The sequence below is a fragment of the Gorilla gorilla genome, chromosome 17, assembly GCF_029281585.2.
Source record: "Gorilla gorilla gorilla isolate KB3781 chromosome 17, NHGRI_mGorGor1-v2.1_pri, whole genome shotgun sequence".
NCBI classification, from domain to species: domain Eukaryota; kingdom Metazoa; phylum Chordata; class Mammalia; order Primates; family Hominidae; genus Gorilla; species Gorilla gorilla.
Genome location: NC_073241.2, coordinates 37,010,563 through 37,031,728, shown reverse-complemented (window position 1 = coordinate 37,031,728; position 21,166 = coordinate 37,010,563). Strand labels below are relative to the sequence as shown.

The following is a 21,166-nucleotide window of genomic DNA, read 5'->3' as shown; positions in this document are numbered from 1 at the left end:
ACCTGATGCCTTCTTTATTTGGGCTGTCAGTGTTCACACAAAAGGAAGACTTTTTTACATCTACTCTGTGCTCTTTCTGTGATAAGCTGGGTTATTTTGGAGGGCAGGTGGGAGAATGTGCAGATGTGGGACTCAGCACCCACAGAACTGAGGGGTGGTGTGGTGCAGGCCAGAGGGCGTGGACTGCAGAGTCCTGCCAGCCTGGGTTCACATCTCTGTGAGGTTTGCACCAAATCTGGGTTACTTTTAGGATCCTGGAGAGACTCAATACCTGGGAGGGGCCTACACATAGGCAGCCTCTCCCGGGTGGTGACTATGCCTGTGTTTCTGTGTGGAAATGTGATTTTATAATGTCACGTTCCCAGGGAGCTCACTGAGATGCCTCCTGCTCCTACTCAACAGCCCTAGCCCCTGTTCCTGCCGAGGTTCTGGTGGGAGAGGGGACATTAAGATTGCTGCTTGTAAGGCCAGGCGGGTGGCTCATGTCTGCAATCCCGGCACTTGGGAGGCCGAGGTGGGTGGATCACCTGAGGTCAGGAGTTCGAGACCAGCCGGGCCAACATGGTGAAACCCTGTCTCTACTAAAAATAACAAAAATTAGCTGGACATGGTGGTGCACACCTGTAATCCCAGCTACTCAGGGGGCTGAGGCAGGATAATTGCTTGAATCTGGGAGGCAGAGGTTGCAGTGAGCTGAGATCGCACCACTGCACTCCAGCCTGGGCCACAGAGCAAGGCTCTGTCTCAAAAAAAAAAAAAAAAAAAAAAAATTGCTGCTTGTAACTGTGGGCTCGAGAGAACATTTGTGACCCATGAAGCCTGCGGTTGGAGGGGCCTGGTGTTAGGGAGAGGATACTGGAAATGTTAATGCAGCTAATCCAATGAGATTAGCCTGCTGAGCTCAGGGATTTGAGGGAACAAAGGGGAGTGCAGGGGCCACTTAGAAGTTTAAACAGACTCCCTCTCCCTTTTCACCTACGTCTTGTGTGAGGATTTCAATAGCTCCTAAATGAGCTTGCCTGAATGGCTGTGGCACTCTTTTAAATTCTAATTAGCTAGTGAATTAACCAGGATGAATTTTGATTAGTCAGAATGAATTACAGGTATTAATGATCATACACTCTTAGAGCAAATGAAAGTAGCAGTTGTCCAGAGGGGGCTTGGGCCAGCCATCCCGCTGGAGAGACCTTCAGTAGGCTCAGAACAGCTGCGCTCATTCACTCTCTGTTCCACTTTCTTGTAATGCCTGCGCCAGTCACAGTGTGGACTGGGGACCAGACGCAGATGCCCTGGCTGTCCTTGGTGGGCCTGGAAAGAGTGGAGCCCCAAGTTGCCGGCTGGCAAACCTCCAGCTGTGGCCCGTGGGGTTTGCTCCATGGTGGCCTGGGCCACGCAGGCTGTACCAGCCATGAGATGCCATGGAGCCAAAGGCTGCGACTGTAGCTGTTTGTGCTGCAGCCAACCTTTACCCAGTTCCTGACCGCTGTTTGTTTGGTTTGCCATGGGTACTTCTGGGGACCTCCTGGCAGCATGCTGGCCCGTGCAACTCTCCTCATGCCAGTTGTAGGGTCCCTGTTCCTGTTTGGCCAAGGAAGGGATTTCCTAAGTGTATACATATTTCTTTAGCTTTGCCATGTTTTGGATGGCCTTGGACATAGAAACTCATTGCACATTAGTTAAATAACTAGACCAGCATTCTGAAAGACCCGACTCCAGACCTACTTCGGTGACGGAGGTGGGCACATGCAGGGTCAGGGTGCTTTGAAAGAGTCACACATTCACCTTCCAACAGAGCAGCCTGAGGCTTCCCTAGTCTCGCAGGGTCAACTTGCTGAAAGCTCAGCCCTTGGTCCCAAAGGAGCTCTGAGGCCGCAGGCCCAGGGCCCCGATGTCCCCGTGAGCTGGTGGCAGGGAAGCGGAAAAAGGCTTTCACACCGCCTCCTCCACATATGCCCACAGCCTCCCCTGGGCCCTTTCTTGCCTCTCCCATGGCCATTCTGTGGGTTCTTTGGCCTGGGAGGTGCTGCTTCAGCCTCCCTCGGCCTTGAGGCGCTCCAAGACAGCGTCAGCACCTGGGCTAGAGGTCCGTGCTGCCCTGTGCATCCTCAGAGTTTGACTGTAGTGTGCATGTGTGCACATGTGCGTGTGTGTGCATGTACATGCTTGTGTGCATGTGTGCATGCGCGTGTATGTGTGCGCACCGTTATTTTCTAATGGACTGTGCAGGCATCTGTTCTCCTCATGGACCAGGAACTGAGTGATCAGGGACTCCCCTGTTTACTTTGATATTCCAGGTGCCCCCCAGAGCGCCTAGCACATAGTAGGTCTTCAGTGACTGCCAGATGAGAGGATATTTAAATGAGACGGCAGCTTTGGAGGGATGACAACAGATTGTGGTCTAATCTCACGATTTTTGCCTGAGAGAGAATTGGCCCTACTCGAGGCGGGCTTTTTTTTTCTTTTCTTTTCTTTTTTTTTTTTTTTTTTTGAGACGGAGTTTCACTCTTGTTGCCCACGCTGGAGTGCAATGGTCCCGTTCAAGCGATTCTCCTGCCTCGGCCTCCTGATTAGCTGGGATTACAGGCATGTGCCACTACGCGGCCAATTTTGTATTTTTAGTAGAGACGGGGCTTCTCCATATTGGTCAGGCTGGTCTGGAACTCCTGACCTCAAGTGATCCACCTGCCTCGGCCTCCCGAAATGCTGGGATTACAGGCATGAGCCACCGTGCCAGGCCAAGGCGGGCTTTATTTGTGTCTGTTGGACACCTCACATGGCACCTCACAGGGCGCTGGTTTATAAAGACCCAAACCAGTGTCGAGTTCCATGCTGGCCCCGGCGTCTGCTGTGTGCTTTCGCTGTGTGTATACACGCGGAAGTTCATTCCGGAGGCTTCCAGGGTAGCCTCCCGGGTGCTGCAGCAGGTCTCCCGCTCATCATTACTCTGTACACAATGTCTTGATACGCTGAGGATTGAAATGGAGCAGTGATCCTGCCTCAAGGTAGACAGCAAAACCCAGGCTATGTGGGAGTCAGTGTGGTAGGACTGAGGGCGTGCCTGAGGGACGGATGCCGGGGCAGAGAGAGCAGCAGGTGAAGGCTGGGCCTCCTGGTGAAAGTCGGTATTGCTGAGCTGAGACTCCAGGGTCAGCCTTCCAGCTCCTCCTCCTGACTGACCGCTGGCAATGTAGGGGTGACTGTCCCAGCCTCCTGCTGCAGGGCGCTCTGCCGTCAGTAGAGAATCCTCCTGTGTCCCCACGGTCCCCTCCCCACTGAACATCCTGGATCCTGCTTTCACAGGGACATGCGTGAAATGGGTCCTGCGCCATGATTATTCCTGCTGGAGACCGGGATTGCAAAGATGACTGTCATGTTGTCTCGTGTATCTAACATCTTTTACTGTGATTAAAAATAAATGTCGTGGGGTTCACGTCCCACAGACCCTTATGTACTGCAGAGGTCAAACTGGGGCGGGTTTCTCACACACGTCATCACGCGAGGCCAGTGTCCGTCGGGGTGTGTGTCTACAAGCACGGGGCTTCGTGGCCTATCTTTATGAACCCTCCGGAGTGATGTGAAGCCAGCCACAAACAAACACACACATCATCTGAAAACAATAACAAAAGATTGGGGTTCTAGGAAAAAGAGAAAATAGTTTAACAGAGCTTCATTAAACCAAGAACGTGCTTCTGACTTGTTGACCTACTGGAATCGCTTGTTTTCACATCTGCAGGAAATTCATCAAAACAATTTTGTTTAGGATTCCAGTATTTCAAGTTTTACCCGGTCACCTCAGTGCTTGATTTGATCATCTGCATTTTCCAATTAAAGGTTAAGATTTCAGGAAGCTCTTTGAAGAGGTTGTTTAATTCCTGCTGGTACTTTGGTTTCAGGCCTGGAGCTGTGGCCGGGGTGATCGGGTGATTAGTGGAATCCAACTAAGGTAAGGCAGGCAAGACCTTCATGGACTTCACTTTGATATGGAAAAACCACCTTCACGCATTTACTAATGATAGATTTTTAGAACAATAGTAAAGAGGTTGGTAATATTTTACCCTTTAAAATCCCATGTAGTCTGTATAGTATATAGAAAAAGAAATAAGAACTAAATGCAAATGTGGTATTTTTTTTGCAAGCCACTCTGCATTGTTATTTTTTAATTAAAAAATTAAAAAAATAGATTTATGGGGTACAAGTGCAGTTTTGTTATATGGATATATTGCCTTGTGGTGAAGTCTTGGCTTTTAGTGTAACCATCACGTCAATAGGGTACATTGTACCCATTAGATGTACTGTTTTACTTAACTCTAATAAAGGTAATTTTGAAGTAGCTTATTTAAATCTTATCCAACAGCTTTGGCCTTTCACGCAGCTCTGACCCCAGCTGTTCGACCTGGGTTTCAGCTGTTACACAGTGGGCTTGTCCACCTACCCGTCCACCTACCCATCCACCCATCCATCTGTGCTGGCAGGAGCTTTCCCGGGCTGGGTGCTCTTTTCCCTGCCGGCCTGCTCTGCGCCTGGCGCCTGCTCTGCCCCTGTGCCTTCATTTCCACATCTCTCAGTTCTGCAGCAGCTTAGTGTCTTGGGGCTGTTTTGTATGCTGGAAGCACTTAAAGGCTTTATGTCTGACTCCAGCTGATCTTAGTTTTCCAGTCAGGCCATGTTTTCTTTGGGAGTGTTTTACAGCTGGACTTTCCAAGGGAGTAGGCCACCTTTCCATGGGCAGCATGGTGTGGGAGGCAGGGCCCCTTGGAGGTGAGAGCCAAGGAGCTGAGTTGTCCCCGGCCTCTTCCACTTCCAGCTCTTAGCCTTGGGCACGTTACTAACTTCTGTAGGGTGGACACTGGAATATCTCTCAACCTATGAGGAGGATCAATGAGACAAAATGTGGGAACAGCATTTGAAACTTTTTATCAGCATCCACCCATCCACCCACCCACCTATCCATCCATCTAGCCACCTGTACACCCACCCAGCCACCCACTCGTTCATCTGTCCTTCCATCCATGCACCTACCCACCCGTTCCTCTATCCATTTACCCACCCATCCATCATCCATCCATCCACTCACTCATTCATCTGTCCATCCATCCGTGCACCTACCCACCCGTTCCTCTATCCATTTACCCACCCATCCATCATCCATCCATCCACTCACTCATTCATCTGTCCATCCATCCGTGCACCTACCCACCCATTCCTCTATCCATCCACCCACCCATCCATCCACCATCCAGCCACCCACCCATGCACCCGCACATTCATCCATCGATTTACCCATCCATCCGTCTACCCATCCATCTGTCATCTCCCCAGCCACCACCTACCCATCCACCCATCCACCCACCCAGCGACCCACCCATGCACCCGCACATCCATCCATCAATTTACCCATCCATCCGTCTACCCATCCATCTATGATCTCCCCAGCTAACACCTACCCATCCACCCATCCATCTATCCACTATGCACTCACTCACCCACCCACACATCCACCCACCCACCCACTCATTCATCTCTCCATCCATCCATGCACCTATGCACCCATTCCTCTATCCATCCACTCACCCATCCATCCATCCATCCATCCATCCATCCACCCACTCATGCACCCACACATCCATCTATCCATTTACCCATCCATCCATATACCCATCCACCCATTCCTCCATCCATCCATCATCTCCCCAACCACCATCTACCCATCTACCCATTCATCTATCCACCATGAACTCACCCACCCACCCACCCACCCATTCATTCCTCTATCCATCCATTCATCCACTTACCAATCCACCATCCATCCATCCACCTACCCATCCATTAATCCATCTACCTCCTGTCCACTCACCCACTCATTCTTCTATCCATCCATCTACCCACCCATCCATCTATTCATCCATTCATGCACCCATTCATCCACCCATCCAACCCACTAATCCACCTACCCACCCATCCATTCATCCATCCATCTGTCCTAACATCTACCCACTGATCTACTCATTCATCTGCACATCCATTCATCCTGCCCACCCTCCACCATCAACCTTCCTATTGATCTGTCAGTTATTAAAGTTAATTGCCAAACATAAATATAAAATGTTAGGGTAAAGGCCCCAAGTTTTCTCTGTTACCTACCTACGTCTCTCTTTTTGTTATTATAATTATGAATGAATCCTTGAAATCTTTAAACATCTTTATTGACCCATGTGGGTTGTATTGTGGTTAATATTGTAGTCATTTATGTTTACACCTGCAAGTGTTGCCATCAAAAGCTTAGGCCTCTCCTTCCCTCTTCCCCCAAGGCACACCCTGTCACAGGCACATCCACATCCACACACACAGCAGGTCTTACTTCTGAATGTTCTGTGTGGAATTTGAGCTTTTGGCAGAGCTTGTGGATTGACCTCATGGTTGAGATTTGCTGTCTTCATGGACAGGTGGGAGTGTTCATTTTAAAGTTAAATTTAATAAATATTTAGAAAGCATGCATCATATGCCTCATTAGCAATTTTGTTAGGTACTCTGGGAGAAACAAACAAGCAAGAGCGCAGAATCATCTGGTCCGTCTGTGGCCCCTGCAGTTCCGTGAGGCACTGCTTCCTCTGCACATGAGGTTCCTGGGGAGCATGTCATCTGCCTTATTATGGTCGACTGCACCCTCTGTTTGGTGGGGGGATGGGTTCCCCTAAGTGGGAGCTGTGCCTGAGTCAGCGTCATGAGGGAAAATGTGGAGAAACCTCAGGGGCGACCATTCCATGTGGAGCTCCTGGGCAGGAGTCATCCTGAGTCTGCAGGACCCATGTGTACCTGGGCTGTACGGATGCATGTGTGACTTCATCCCAGCCCCTCTGTTCTTGAGAGCTTATTCAGTATCAGAAATAATGGGGAGACGAGGTGAGACAGGCACGTGAGGGCAGCCGTGTGTAGTCTTGTGTTGGATTCAAGTGATATCAATTTTGGAGGCCTGCCTGAAGTTTTTGCTGAGTTTATTCCAGCAGGAAATACTACCACACCTAATTAATCTTCATACAGGACTTTGCCAATTGCTATGATATGGGGCATTGGCATTATTAGCATCATCACTTTTCATATGTGAAACCGAGGATCGGGTAGATTAAGTGCTGTGCCCAGGTCAGCCCAAGTCAAAAGGCTCAGGGCTGGCTCTCAGGCCCACATCTTTGACCCTGGCTCTCTGTCCGTCTCACTATGGCCCATGTATCCCTAAGACATGTGGAAAGCAGGGTTTCTCCAGTGGAGGGAACCAGAGCAGACAGCATGATCATTTCTGCTTCAAGGGGGCAGAGGCAATTGGAGTTTCTCACATCACCCAGCTCAGAGTGGCAGCTGGTGGCCTGCAGGTGAGGGGCAGGGCCCTTGCAGCTCTGTCACCTGGTGTGCATGCTGGCTGTTCTCCAGCCTCTCTTCCTCTTGATTTTCTTGTCTCGGGTTGTTGACTTTTGCTTTTGGCCTGGTGGAGACTAAGGGGAACAGTGTGCAAAGTGCTGAGCCCGTGTCTTGCACAGAGCATCACTTGGGGCTCAGAGCACTGCAGCTATTATTACTCCTTTCTAAAGAGCCAGTATCTGCCTGGAATTACAAGGCAGGCACTGACAGATGTATAAGTAGATGCTCAAGAGCAAATTAAAAATGCATTGTTAAAAATGGATTCAATGTGTGAACAAAGATTGGCATGAAGGTTGGGTCCCTGTATTTTTAGAGGCTAATTAAAGTGTGCGAACAACGATAAATTCAGATAACCTGTATTGCCTGAAGTCACCACAAAGCATTCACTGAAGAGCTAATTGCAGCTTCCAGAGGTTTGGGTGGTCTGCGGCCATCACTGACCTCAGGCTCTGCCTGCTTTTGCCCATGCTGAGACTGCACTGTGCCCTTGGGGTCCCTGTGCAGCCCTGGGGATCTTGCTGCCCTGGCGCCTGGTGATGTGCATTCTGGTGCATTTCTGCAGTCCTGAGTTTGGGATAGACAGTAACACCGTCGTGTTACCACGTGCCACTTGTCTAAATCACTCACAGAAATCTGTGGTCAGGTTTCTATAAAGTGCTTGATTGGTGATGAGGAGAGGGAGAGTGATTTATGGCATGCTGGCCCTCCAGCTATTGATGGGTGTACACACGCTGAGGTCAGTGCCATATAAAATGCAGATACCACAGCCCCTAAGGGGTGGCTGGCCAGCTGTCATGGCTGCAGTCGGTATTGGAGTGGGCAGGAGTCTGTAAGGAAACGTGATCCATGGGCTTAGAATCCCCCGTTTTGTCAGTGTCTTGGAAAATTGGCCTCCAGAGATCAACTGTGGAGTGCGCCATGTCAGAGGCTGTCTTCTCCTGTTGCGACATTTAGCAGACCAGGTCTGCACACCTGATTTTCCATTAGTCACACTAGAAAGGAGAACATTTGTGCTTCATAACCTCAGGGTTAGACAAACAGCCCTGCAGGTAGATCATGATCAATAACAGGAGATCTTTGTAAACTAGGTTAATTTTGTTCCTGAAAATCTGTAATGTTTTTTTATCTACAAGGGTTTTTTTTTTTTTTTTTAAATTTCCTAATAGAACATGAGTATTCACTGCACACAGACACAGTGATGGTGGGCTAAGGACAAAAAAGACCTTGGGTAAACTCTAGACCTCTACATGTCATGATTAGAAACATATCCGTTCTCACCAGACAATCTTTTAAATTCCAACCAGGCTTGCTTTAGGTGCCAGGAGGTAGTAAGAATTACAGGTTCTGTTTTTAGGGCAACGGCAGGATTTTAAACTCTATATGCCTCCCCTTTCTGTCACTAAGCCACCACTTTTTTACAAAAAGCTTTGTTTTGAAATAATTGTAGATTTTCAGAAGACTTACGAAGATTGTGCAGAGTTCCTATATGCCCTGCTTCCTGTAAAGGCATTAACATCATATGTAATCATGGCACGCATATCACAACTAAGAAATTAACGTTGGTAGAAAACTGCTAATGAAAACCATAGACTTGACTTGAATTTCACTAGTTCTTCTACCAACTAATGTCCTTCTTCTGTTCCCAGGTCCAGTCCAGGATGCCATGTTGCATCTAACCACTGCTTTTTATTCTTTGTTCTTTAAATAATTTTATTTTTAACTTTTTATTACGGTAAAATTTTCAAACTCTGTAGTAGAGAGCATGCTAGTAGGTCCAGTTGACGGCCGCCCATTTTCAGCCATGTTCCGCTTGTCGTGTGAATGAAGGTGGTCTTAGTGAGGGGCCCAACCCTGGCAGCACCCTCCATGCACGCACAGGGTCTGCAGAGTTTGTGCTTGGTGGTGTGCTTGTCTTGCATCTCCAGTCACCGTGTTCTTGCTGATGGCGCTCCAGGGTTGCTACTGTAAGCGCCTGCGCTTAAGAACTGGATCTGAGCTTTTCCCGATTTCTGCCACAGTTTTCATAGGCCACAGGATTTGCTGGAGAACCCGCTCACTCTGGAGCCTTTAGTCATGATGTCCAGTTGAGATTTATTGTTCCGTGTGACCCAGTGGTTCAGAAAACCTGTCCAACTGCACACAGCGCCCCCCCGCCCCCGCCTTTTTTTTTTTTTTTTTTTTTTTAAGACAGAGTCTCCCTCTCTTGCTCAGGCTGGGGTACAATGGCACGATCTCGGCTCACTGCAACCTCCACCTCCCAGGATCAAGCGATTCTACTGCCTCAGCCTCCTGAGTAGCTGGGATTACAGGTGTGTGCCACCATGCCTGGCTAATTTTGGTATTTTTTTAGTACATACAGTGTTTCTCTATATTGGTCAGGCTGGTCTCAAACTCCTGACCTCATGATCCACCTGCCTCGGCCTCCCAAAGTGCTGGGACTACAGGCGCGAGCCACCGCGCCCGGCCATAGCCCCACTTTTTTGAGATGTGATTGTAAGAGCTGGACTAAAACAAAATGTCTGACAGAAGAAAAAGTACCTTATTTCCACATCATACTTCCCCTCGGTGCCCAGGGTCCAGTGTCACCTCTGGATGCCCAGTGTCCTCCTTTGCCCTGGCAGAGCTTTCTGTTTCTGTGCCTGTGCAGGTTATTGGCTGGTGTCGGCACAGCGACCACCCCATAAGATGTGATGTAGCAATTGTGGAATGAACCACTGGCCTGCTAGTAGGTTTGTAAGTTTAACTGCTAAGCTACTTTACACCAAGATGTTAATAGCTCTTAGTGTTTTTAAGTGTTAACTGCTTGTGGTTATTTACATTTTTGAAGTATTTTATTTTAAAAATGGACACATAATAATTATATATTTATGGGGTACATAGTGATGTTTTGATACATATGTGTCGTGATCAGATCAGGGTAATTAGCATCTCCATTGTCTCAAACATTTGTCATTTCTTTGTGCTGGGAACATTCAGTATCCTCCTAGCTAATTGAAATTGTATATTATGTTACTGTTACTTATAGTCATCATACAGTGGTATAGAACACTAGAACTCCTATCAAGCTGTAATTTTGCATACCTTAACAACTCTCTCCCTATCCCCCTTTCCCTACAACCCTTCCCAACTTCTAGTATTCTCTTTTCTACTTTTTACTTCTATGAGATCAACTTTTTACAGCATCCACACATGAGTGAGAACCTGTGGTGTTTAACTTTCTGTTCCTGGCTTATTTCACCTAACATAATGCCCTCTTGTTCCCTCTATGTTGCTTCAAATGATGGCTTTTCATTTTGTATGGCTGAATGGTACGCCATGGTGTATATGTTCCACATTTTGTCTCTCTGCTCCTCTGTTGTGGATCACCTAGGTTGATTCTGTATCTTGGTTATTGTGAATAGTGCTGCAGTAAACGTGGAGGTGCAGGTGTCTCTTCCATATCCTGATTTCCTTTCCTTTGGGTAAATGCCAAGTAGCAGGCCTGCTGGATCATATGGGAGTTCTAGTTGTAGTTTTTAGAGGAACTTCTATACTGTTCTATAGTGACTGTACTAGCTTACATTCCCACCAACAGCGTGTAACAGTTCCCTTTCTCTGCATCCACACCAACATTTATTTCTTGTCTTTTTGATAGTGGCCATCCTAACTGGGGTGAGATGGTACCTCATTGTGATTTTGATTTGTATTTCCCTGATAATTAGTGATGTTGCACATTTTTCATGTATTAATATTTGTTAATCATTTGTATGTCTCCTTTTGAGAAATGTCTGCACTCAAATTTTCCCATTTTAAAATTAGATCTTTTTTTTTTTGCTGTTGAAATGTTTGAGTTCCTTGTATATTCTGTATATTAATCCTTCATCAGATGTATTGTCTGCAGATATGTCCTCCGATTCTGTAGGTCATGTTTTTACTCTGTTGATTGCTTCCCTTGCTGTGCAGAAGCTTTTAGGTCGATATAATCCCATTTGATTATTTTTGCTTTTGTTGCCCATGCTTTTGGAGTCTTACTTATAAATTTTTTCCCTGGACCAATGTCTTGCAGCATTTCCCTGTGTTTTCTTCTAATGGTTTTAGAGTTTAGTGTCTTACATTTAGGTCTTTGATGCATTTTGAGTTGATGTTTGTATACGGTGAGAGGTAGGGGTCTAGTTTTATTTTTCTGCATATGCATATAGTTTTCCCAGCATTATTTATTTATTTATTTATTTATTTTACATTCAGGGGTACATGTGCAGGAAGTGCTGGTTTGTTACATAGGTAAACGTGCCCAGCACCATTTATCGAAGAGAATGTCCTTAATGAGTGCTCTTGGCCTCTTTGTCAGAAATCAGTTGGCTGTGTATATGTGGATTAATGTCTGTTCTCTCTATTCTGTTCCATTGATCTGTGTCTGTTTTTATGCCAGTATCATGCTGTTTGGGTTATTACAGCTTTAGAGTATATTTTGAGGTCTGGTAGTGTGATACCTCAAGTTTTGTTCTTTTTGCTCAGGATTGCTTTGGCTATTTTATAATTCCATATGAAACTTTGGCTTTTTTTTTTCTATTTCTGTGAAGAATGTCATTGGTATTTTGGTGCTTAATAGAAAGAAATAAGTAAAGATAAGAGCAGAAATACACAAAATTGAGACAAAAAAACAAAGATCAATGAAACAAAAAGTTGGATTTTTGAAGAAATAACAGTATTAACAAACCATTAACTAGACTAAGAAAAAAAGAGAAAAATACCCAAATAAATAAAATCAGAAGTGAAAAAGTGAAACATCACAATGGATACCAGAGAAATATAAAGGATCATTAGAGAATATTATGAATAACTACATGCCACTAAAGTCAAAAACCTAGAGGAAATGGCTGAATTCCTGGACACATGCAGCCTACCAAGATTGAGCCAAGAAGAAAAAGAAAACCTGGGCAGACTAACAAGTAATGAAGTTGAATCAGTAATAAAAGACTGTCACAGCAGAAAGGCCTAGGGCTGGATGGCTTCATTGCTGAATTCTACCAAACCTTTAAAGAAGAATTAATACCAGTTCTTCTCAAACTATTCCAAATAAATTGTATCAGAGATAATTCTTCCTGACTTATTCTACAAGGCCAGCATAACCCTGACACAAAAAGCAAATAAGAACACAGCAAATAAAACCACAGGTCAATATTCTTGATGAACATAGATGCAAAAATCCTACACAAAATAATAGCAAACCAAATCCAGCAACACTTCAAAAAGCTAGTACATGATGATTGAATGGGATTCATCCCAGGGATGCAAAGATGGTTCAGTATACATAAATCAAGAAATGTGATAAATCACATCAGCAGAATGAAGGACAAAAACCACATGAACATCTCAATAGATGCAGAAAAAGCATTTGATAACCTTTAGCACCCATTCATGATAAAAACTCCCAATAAACTAGGTATAGAAGGAATGTACCTCAACACAATAAGGGCCATAAATGACAAAACCACAGCTGACATCGTACTAAATGGGGAAAAGATGAATGCTTTTCCTTTAAGAACTGGAACAAGAAAAGAATGCCCACTCTCACCACTCCTATTCAACATGTACTGGAAGTCATAGCCAGAGCAGTCAGGCAAGAGAAAGAAAGGGCATCCAAATTTGAAAGGAGGAAGTCAGATTATCCCTGTTTGCAAATGACATGATCTTATATAGAGAAAAACCTGCAGACTCTACCAAAAAACTCTTAGAACTGGTAAATGAATTCAGTAAAGTTGCAGGATACAAAATCACCATACAAAAATCAATATTGTTTCTATAGACAAACAACTAGGTGAAAAAGAAATCAAGATGACAATTCCATTTGCAGTAGCCACAAAAAATTTAAAATACCTAGGGATAAACTTTACCAAGGAGGCGAAAGACCTCTACAAGGAAAACTACAAAGCATCGATGAAAAGAAATTGAAGAGGACTGACAAACAAATGGAAAGTACTTGGAAGAAGTACTGTATGGTTCAGATGACCATACTGCCCAAAGAAATCTACAGCTTCAATGAAGCCTCTGTTTGCATTTTAAGGAGATGATATTCTTGAAGAAAAATTGCTTATCCCAAATGCAGAGTTCCTGACTTGTGGCCCATTATTGAGGAGGCTATGGTGCTTTTCTCCTTGGTCTTCAAAACAAGTTAGTCATGAATATGGAAACTCAACCCTCATGACTAAAAGAAGCAAACTGAAAAGAATGTCATTTATATGGTTCTGTAGATACATGATTGTTTGGAGGGGACTTGGGTCCTCCCAGGAGAAACAGTCCGCATTGGAATGTCTCCTTGTATTAGAATATATCTCTTGCCAGCTTCATTGGTTTTTGTTTGTTTGTTTGTTTTTTTGAGATGGTGTTTTGCTCTTGTTGCCCAGGCTGGAGTGCAGTGGTGCAATCTCGGCTCACTGCAACCTCCACCTCCTGGGTTCAAGCAATTCTCCTGCCTCAGCCTCTGGATGGAGTAGCTGGGATTACAGGCGCCCATCACCACACCCAGCTAATTTTTGTATTTTTAGTAGAGACGGGGTTTCATCATGTTGGTCAGGCTGGTCTCGAACTCCTGAGCTCAGGTGATCCACCCACCTCGTCCTCCCAAAGTGCTGGGATTACAGGCGTGAGCAACTGTGCCCGGCCTTCCACAGTTATTCATTGTGCACACTTGGCCAGGTGTACCGCTAGGTGCGGGGACCCAGGGCGGGCCACAGCCCCATGTCTGACCAGGTGACTGACCTCAGGCAGCCTTTGATGCACAAATGATGAACTTCCAATTGCTTAATGTTATTACAATTACAGACTGATGATGAGGTTGGTGCTGCAGCTGCACCCTGGGAACTCGGTGGTGCCCCCCACCATATTGGGCATGGTGGGACTGCCGCAGATGTGATGGATGACAAGGGGTCCTGCCAGTGAGAGGAATGAAGATGCTCTTTGCTTCTGTGAGGTCAAGGCCTCATTTCATGTGACATGCAGAACCAGCCTCACTTGCCGTCGGCCCTCCACATCCACAGCTGTTTCTGTGCCGGGATGTCTGGCTCTGAGCCCTTCTGCAGAGCAGTGTTGCGCTGTTCCTAGAATAGTGTCCTTGTAGTCTCGTTAGGCTTTGCTTCTCTTTGTGTCTTGTTGTTTTGCTGGTTTTCCAGACCACTAGCTGCACCACGAGGCTTCTGTGAGCAGATGGCATGAGACAGGTGAGTGCTTGCGTGGAAACCGGGGCACCGGGGGTCCAGGGTGCAGGCCTGCTTCACTCTGGGCACCTTGTAACTGCTCCTGCTCCCAAGTGCCAGTGATATTCTGCAGATACAAATGTGTGATCACACTGCCTGGGCCCCAGTCTCCGAGGAGCCTGGTGGTGGTGGTGGTGGCCATTTTCAGCCTGGGTGTGCTGTCAGGACCCGAGAAGGTGACAGGAGAAGGTGGGAGGTGAGGAGGAGTGTCAGACGTGGGGTGGGGGGTGTGAGGCTGGAGACCAGGACCCTCTCCCGGAGCCTTGCTGTGATCGGCTGTGGTGGGGAAGCTGGACGCATTTGCTGGGCGCCACCGCTCTCAGCATGAATGTGCCCAGGCTGTTGACTGAAGGGTGTTGCTCTCTCTTTTTTAAGAAGCATGATATACATCTAGGAAGAGTAATATTTTAAAAGTCTTTTTCCCTTTTCCACACCTCCACTTGAAGGAACTCCAAAGCCTGCAGGGTAAATGAGCAGTGTTATGATGGCCAAGAGCTCTCAGGCTGATTTAGTACTTGTGGGCAGGGCCCCTTTTCGGATTGATTATGACACATGGTGCTAATGGGGTTGATTTCTAGTGGGAGGTACAGTATGTGTTACCCTTCGAGTTCTGCAAATGAAGTGGGGGGGGAGGAAGGAATGCATTCAAAGAAAAGAGAAAGTGGAATTCGGAATAATTTTTTTGATATTCTCTTAAAGGCACAATGATCAGAACCTGCCATGTTTTATTTCTTTTCATTAGAATTAAGCTTAGGTTCTGGGTGTCGGAGCATCTCTGGCACAGGTTGTACTCACCCTTTGGCCCTCAGATGTCACTGAACAGGAAGCTGCCGGGTGAGTTTTTGATAACAAATCTCATGGCAGGACGGTGGCACCTCCCTCGCCTGCTCACCTGCCCTCCAGGCCGGTACTCACTGAGTGCCCAGTGTGTGCCCAGCCCTAGAGCCGAGGCTGCAGAAGGCCCTGTGCTTGGGGGCTTGCTGCGACACGGGGCATCCCAGGAATCCAGGACTCAGATGAGTCAATGCAGACCTGCTGCTGGGAGATAGTGCTGGAGGGGAGGAGAGTGCTGGCAGAGAAGCATAAGCCCCGGCGAGATTCCACTGAGGGGAAGCCCAGGGATTTCTGGAGGCAGGTGATGGAGCTGAGGGCTGAACACGGACAGGCGGTGTCATGCCGTGAAGGCAGAAGAGCCTGTCTGGGTGGAGGGCACAGCCCGAGGCCCAGGGGAGGCAGGGAGCTTTTCGGGCCCAGAGCTGATGGGGTGAGGAGTGAGGGGCCCCAGGTGGACTCAGGGTTTTCTTTTCTGAGGCTGAGTGGGATCTTATAGGCCTTGGGGAGCTGTTGGAGTGTTTTCAGCAGCAGTGACAGGGTCTGTTTGCACTGGGTCACGGTCTGGAGACTGGGCAGTTTGGGGGTTGGAGGAGTTTCCCTGGCCCAGCTGAGCAGGGCTGGCGCGGACAGAGAGAATCCCGCCTCTTCAAGGTCGCTCAGCTGACCATAGGTATAGCTGGACCTAGAGTGCCAGCGACCCTCCATGCTTCTGCCAGGAAGTCCAGCGGCATCTTTCCATTCATGGTGGTTACGGAATTGGCTGAGTCCTTACTCTGACCTAGAGTGAGCCTCAAGAAACAAAAATGTCCACCTGTGTTCAACAAATTAAACATGTAAAAGAACACACTGGGCGTGGTGGCCCACGCCTGTCATCCCAGAGCTTTGGGAGGCTGAGGCAGGAGGATCATTTGAGCCCAAGAGTTTGAGACTAGACTGGGAAACGTAGGGAAACTCTTGTCTTTACAAAACCCCTCAAAATTAGCTGGGCGTAGTGGCACTTGCCTGTGGTCCCAGCAACTTAGGAGGGTGAGGCATGAGAATCGCTTGAGCCCAGGAGGCAGAGGTGGCAGTGAGCCGAGATGGTTCCACTATACCCCAGCCTGGGCAACAGAATGAGACCCTGTCTCAAAAAAAGTTAAATAAAAGAAAAACCCAATTCTTCTTATTTAATAGGGCACTGAGACTAAAACAGTAATCATCAGATGAAATGATAGTAGAAAATATGAAATATGAACAAATGATTGAACCTGTGAGGGCTCGAGACTAAGGGGCAGAGACACAGCCAGGGTGTCTGGGTTCAGCAGATACTTCCAGAGCCCTGCTGTGTGCTGGGCACAGGGGCTGCAGACAGATGCCCGCCCCCCCCCCCACCCCCGGGATGCTCCACACCCAGCAGGTGCTGTCAGATACACAGTGGGAGCTCCTCCTGGCCTAGGGTCTGTGCTGGGAGAGGCAGAGGCAGACAATGGAAAGGCTCCACTCTCAACGAAGAGTGGGGTTTGATGTGTTGGGGTCTGAGAAGGTAGCATTAGAGCAGGGAGTGACCGTATGGGTACTGGGGAAGATTCTAGGCTGAGGCAACTCTGTGCAAAGGCTGTGGGTGAGAGGTTGCCTGGAGTGGTCAAGGCCACATGGCTGGAGAGGAGCAAGGGGTGCAGAGGGCACATGTGCATGCATGTGCACATATAGGCATGTGTGAACATATGTGTGGGTATGTGTGATTTCCCATAGGGCCCAGGGTCCAGGTGGAATGGGAGCCCTTCCAGGTTTGGAGCAGAGCAGTGTCTGGGCGTAGGTTTCCAGAGGGTCAGGGTCTCTGGGGAATAGATCACGGTGGAGGCCCAAGGGAGAGGCAGGGTGCCATAGGGGCTGTTGCAGCGTTGAGGCCCTAGGGACGGCTCCCCAGGCCAAGGCTGTGGGGTGCTTGGAGTGGAGGAGGAACCAGAGGATGCACTGAGGTGGAGAGCTGGCCGAGGGAGATGTGGTGCATCTGAATTTCTGCTGAGCACTGGAATTCCATTTTATCAGGATGAGGATGGCTGGGGAAGGGATGGCTTTGATCATTGCTTTTATTGTGAGGAGACGATTTGTCATCAGCATTGGTGTTATTTTGGCCTGACTTTTATCACTCTTGTTCATCATGATCTTGTTTCTGCCTGACTTTCGTGCTTGCTACCCTCTTAGAAAATGATGTATCACTTATTTAGGATATTATGTGTTAATTGTTGTCCAGAAATCAAACTAAGTTTCTTTCCAAGAAAGACGTGATGTAAAGCACTTTGATTCCCTGGGAGAACAGGTGCTGTGTGTGCACAAGGTTTTGCTGCCTGATTATTCTAGGGAAAATGAGACAGTGATTATATATGTTGGCAGGACTCAGATCACAAACTGCCCTGGATGTGGGGGGAGGCTTGGGTGAATCTAAAAGCATCCTCCTGCCATTTGAGGTGAGTCCTCTCCATGTTGGGAGTAGAAATGGCTCTTCTTTTAAAATAGGGTCCCTTTCTTGGCTCTGTCTCTGAGTCACCCTCCTGGGGTCACAGATCAGCTGCATGGGCACAGGTTAGGAATGTGTTCTCAGCCTCAGCCTTGGACCCCATCCCCCCATCAAAATCTGCCTTTTAACAAGATCCAAAGGGATTCTTGTGCACCTTAAAGTTTGGGAAATACTGAGTTAGGACAGTTTTAAAACATTCTGAGGACTTCTTGCTTCGAGATCAGTATTGTATTAGGGCAGCTGGGTTTAAATCCCAGGAATGTCAGCAGGTGTGTAGGACTGGTGTGAACATTGCTGAGTACTTGGGTCAGGTTACAGATCGACCCCACTAGCATCCAGCAATCTGGCACCCCATGGATGTTTCCATAGAGAGCCCTTTGAAAACGAGAGCCCTGGTAAGCTGGTGTGTGTGCTGGCGTGGAAGAGAGAGCCTCTCTTTCCTAAGGAAGGCGTCAAAAGCAGGGGTTAGGTGAATGGAGGGAGCCCAGGCGCGTCAGTGCCCGGTGGGGCAGGTGTGTGTGCCGGGGAAGGAAACCTGTGTTTTTGGAATGAAGTTGCCATTTGGCGGAATTTGGTGCACTTACTTGGAAAATATTGCCCAAAGAACTCAGAACTGTCTGTTTTCTTTTCCTTAAACATTTCTCTTGTCAGAGTGATGAGAAAATTGCCTATGTGGGAACTTGAGAAGTGCAAATTTGTTAATACTTCCTTTGACAATGGTTTGTATTCAGAGCTGTTTATGAGCTGTCACAAATCATTTCCAGTTAAAACGTTTCTGCCATGGAGTCACGCCGCGCTGGAGGGTCCGGCGGGACAGACGTGCACAGCCTCGCGGCCCTGGCTCAGAAAGGCCTGAACCCATGTGCCGTGGGTCTGGTTTTTAAGCTGGTGAATTGAATCGTGGAGAATAAAAATGACCTGGTTTCTGTGGAAACCTCTGCTTTGAAAATGTTCTTCCTTTTAATGATCTTCAGAAGCCCAGTGTCAAGGCCTGAGTGTGAGATTTCGCCATTCTTTTGATGGCTGGGACAGAGCGGAATTCAGTGCCAGTCCTTGCGTTCTGTAATTATGATGTTTGTGAGACTTGGGGATGACACTTTTGGCTCATCCCTGGTAGGACGTGGACATGCGGTTGCTTTTCCATGAGCAGGGATGGGTTTCCCTGACCCACTGTCCTGCCCCATCCATGCTGTGCTCATGGGCAGGCGTGTGTGGGGTGGCAGCCTGAGCTTCAGAGTCTGGCCTGCAGCCTGGATGTGAGACACTGAGTGATCATATAGGGGATGATTTTATAGGTCTGGATGCTTTATAGCAGTGGCTCTCACCTGGGGGTGACTTTGTCCCCAAGAGGCCATTTGACAATGTCTGGAGACATTTTTGGTTGTCACAAGTGGGAGGTGGGAGGTGCTCCTAGCATCTAGTGGGGAGAGACCAGGGATGCTGTTAGACTGCCTACAGTCCACAGGACAGCCTCATCACAAGGGTTTGTCCAACCCAATGTGTCTGTCGTGCCCAGGTTGAGAAACCTGCTTTAACAGTAGTGGTAGTTTGGATAGATGGATAATGGTAAAGATGAGAAAAGGATACAATGGGGCTGGGTGCAGTGGCTTAGGCCTGTAATGCGAGGCTGAGGCAGAAGGATCGCTTGAGCCGAGGAATTGGAGGCTGTGATCACACCACCGCACTTCAGCCTGGGCAACAGAGCAAAACCCTATCTCAAAAGAAAGAAAGAAAGAAAAAAGCATACAATGGCCAGATAGTGGTTGAAAACATGTTAGATCTCCAATGTCTGGTTCCATTTCTTTTTGTTTTTCATTTATTTACTTAATATTCAGAAAAGAAATTTCACTGTCCAAAATCCATTTTTTCCCAACCAAGACAGTTGAAAATTCCTAAATTCTAAATAATCAGACACCTTCAGTAAGTACCCTTACTTTTCTTCCATGCTTCCATAGTATTTTGCTTGACAGAGAATGTTAGGGTTTTCTTTTTGAAGCTCCTGGTTTGTCTTAATGAGTTAATTCTACGAAATCCTTTTTTTTTTCTTTTGTTAGCATTAACATGGAATCTGCTAATGAATGGCCACTAGGGACGATGGTGAAAACACTTGAAATGAGATGCATCTATTTGAATATTTTATGGTCATGGAATTGGCGATTTATTTTATTTTTGCTTTTATGATTTCAAAATTCAAATTTCTTTGAGCAAATGTTTAGAGATGACAAGAGGGAAACTCAGGGAGTGGAATAATCTATTGAGTGTGAACCAAAGATTACATTCTTTTTCAGAATTGTTCTTCCTTCCTTTTTACTGGGTCCCGTAAAAGCTTTTATGATCTGATTGTACCTTATTGATATTTGCCAATTGATAAATTTCTTGTTCATTAATTCAGTATTTAGGTCAATGATGTTTCTTCCTGGCTTAGTATGAAGTTCAGCCTTTCATGATACATATTTCCTCTTTCTTTAGCTAGATTACCAATAATGTCCAAATGGGGCAGGGGAAGGATTACACCAGAAAAACTAGCCTTTTACCTCTGTGAAAAGGTGCCTCCCAGAAGCACCATCTAAAGGCAGGTCATGATTTTAATCCAGAATGGCCAAGTGCTGCCGCCGTGTACAACTTCCAACCAGCATGATGCTGGACAGCAGGCCTCTAGGTGGGTTCATTGAATATTTAGGTCAATGATCTTGTTGTGCTCCATTCGGGATGACTGAGTATTCCTGAAACAAATGCTATTTCTGGCTGCTGCCATTCCCGCAGAGCACTTGTGCGAGTTCATAAGACTTCCTAAGTGAAAGGGGAATTTGCATAGTTTGTGGATTCCTTCCTTCCTTCCTTCGTCCTCCCCTCCCCTCCCCTCTCCTCCTCTCCCTCCTTCCTGCTCTGTTGCCCAGGCTGGAGTGCGGTAGCATGATCATAGCTAACTGCAGCCTCATACTCCACAAGTGTATCCTCTCGCCTTAGTCTCCTGAGTCACTGGGACTACAGACACACACCACCATGCCTGGCTAATTTTTTTATTTTTTGGTAAAGACAGGGTCTCACTGTGTTGTCCAGGCTGGTCTCAAACTCCTGGGCTGAAGTGATTCTCTTGCCTCAGCCTCCGAAAGTGCTGGGATTATAGGCGTGAGCTGCTGAACCCAGCCCTCCTAATTTCTGATTGATTTTTGAGTAAGATGAGTTTTAGTGC

At 47.0% G+C, this 21,166-nt stretch overlaps 1 protein-coding gene across 14 annotated transcripts in view; it reads left to right on the top strand.

Annotated features, from left to right (window-relative positions):
• Positions 1 to 21,166, top strand: part of LDLRAD4 (low density lipoprotein receptor class A domain containing 4) — a 434,322-nt gene that overhangs the window by 20,924 nt on the left and 392,232 nt on the right. Inside the window, exon 1 of one of the 14 annotated variants that reach the window (XM_055368372.2) lies at positions 14,316 to 14,606. The exons of the other annotated variants lie outside the window; for them this stretch is intronic. The gene's annotated coding sequence lies outside the window, so the exon portion shown is untranslated. Of the gene's footprint in view, positions 1 to 14,315; positions 14,607 to 21,166 lie in introns of those variants that run through there. 14 annotated transcript variants of the gene reach the window in all.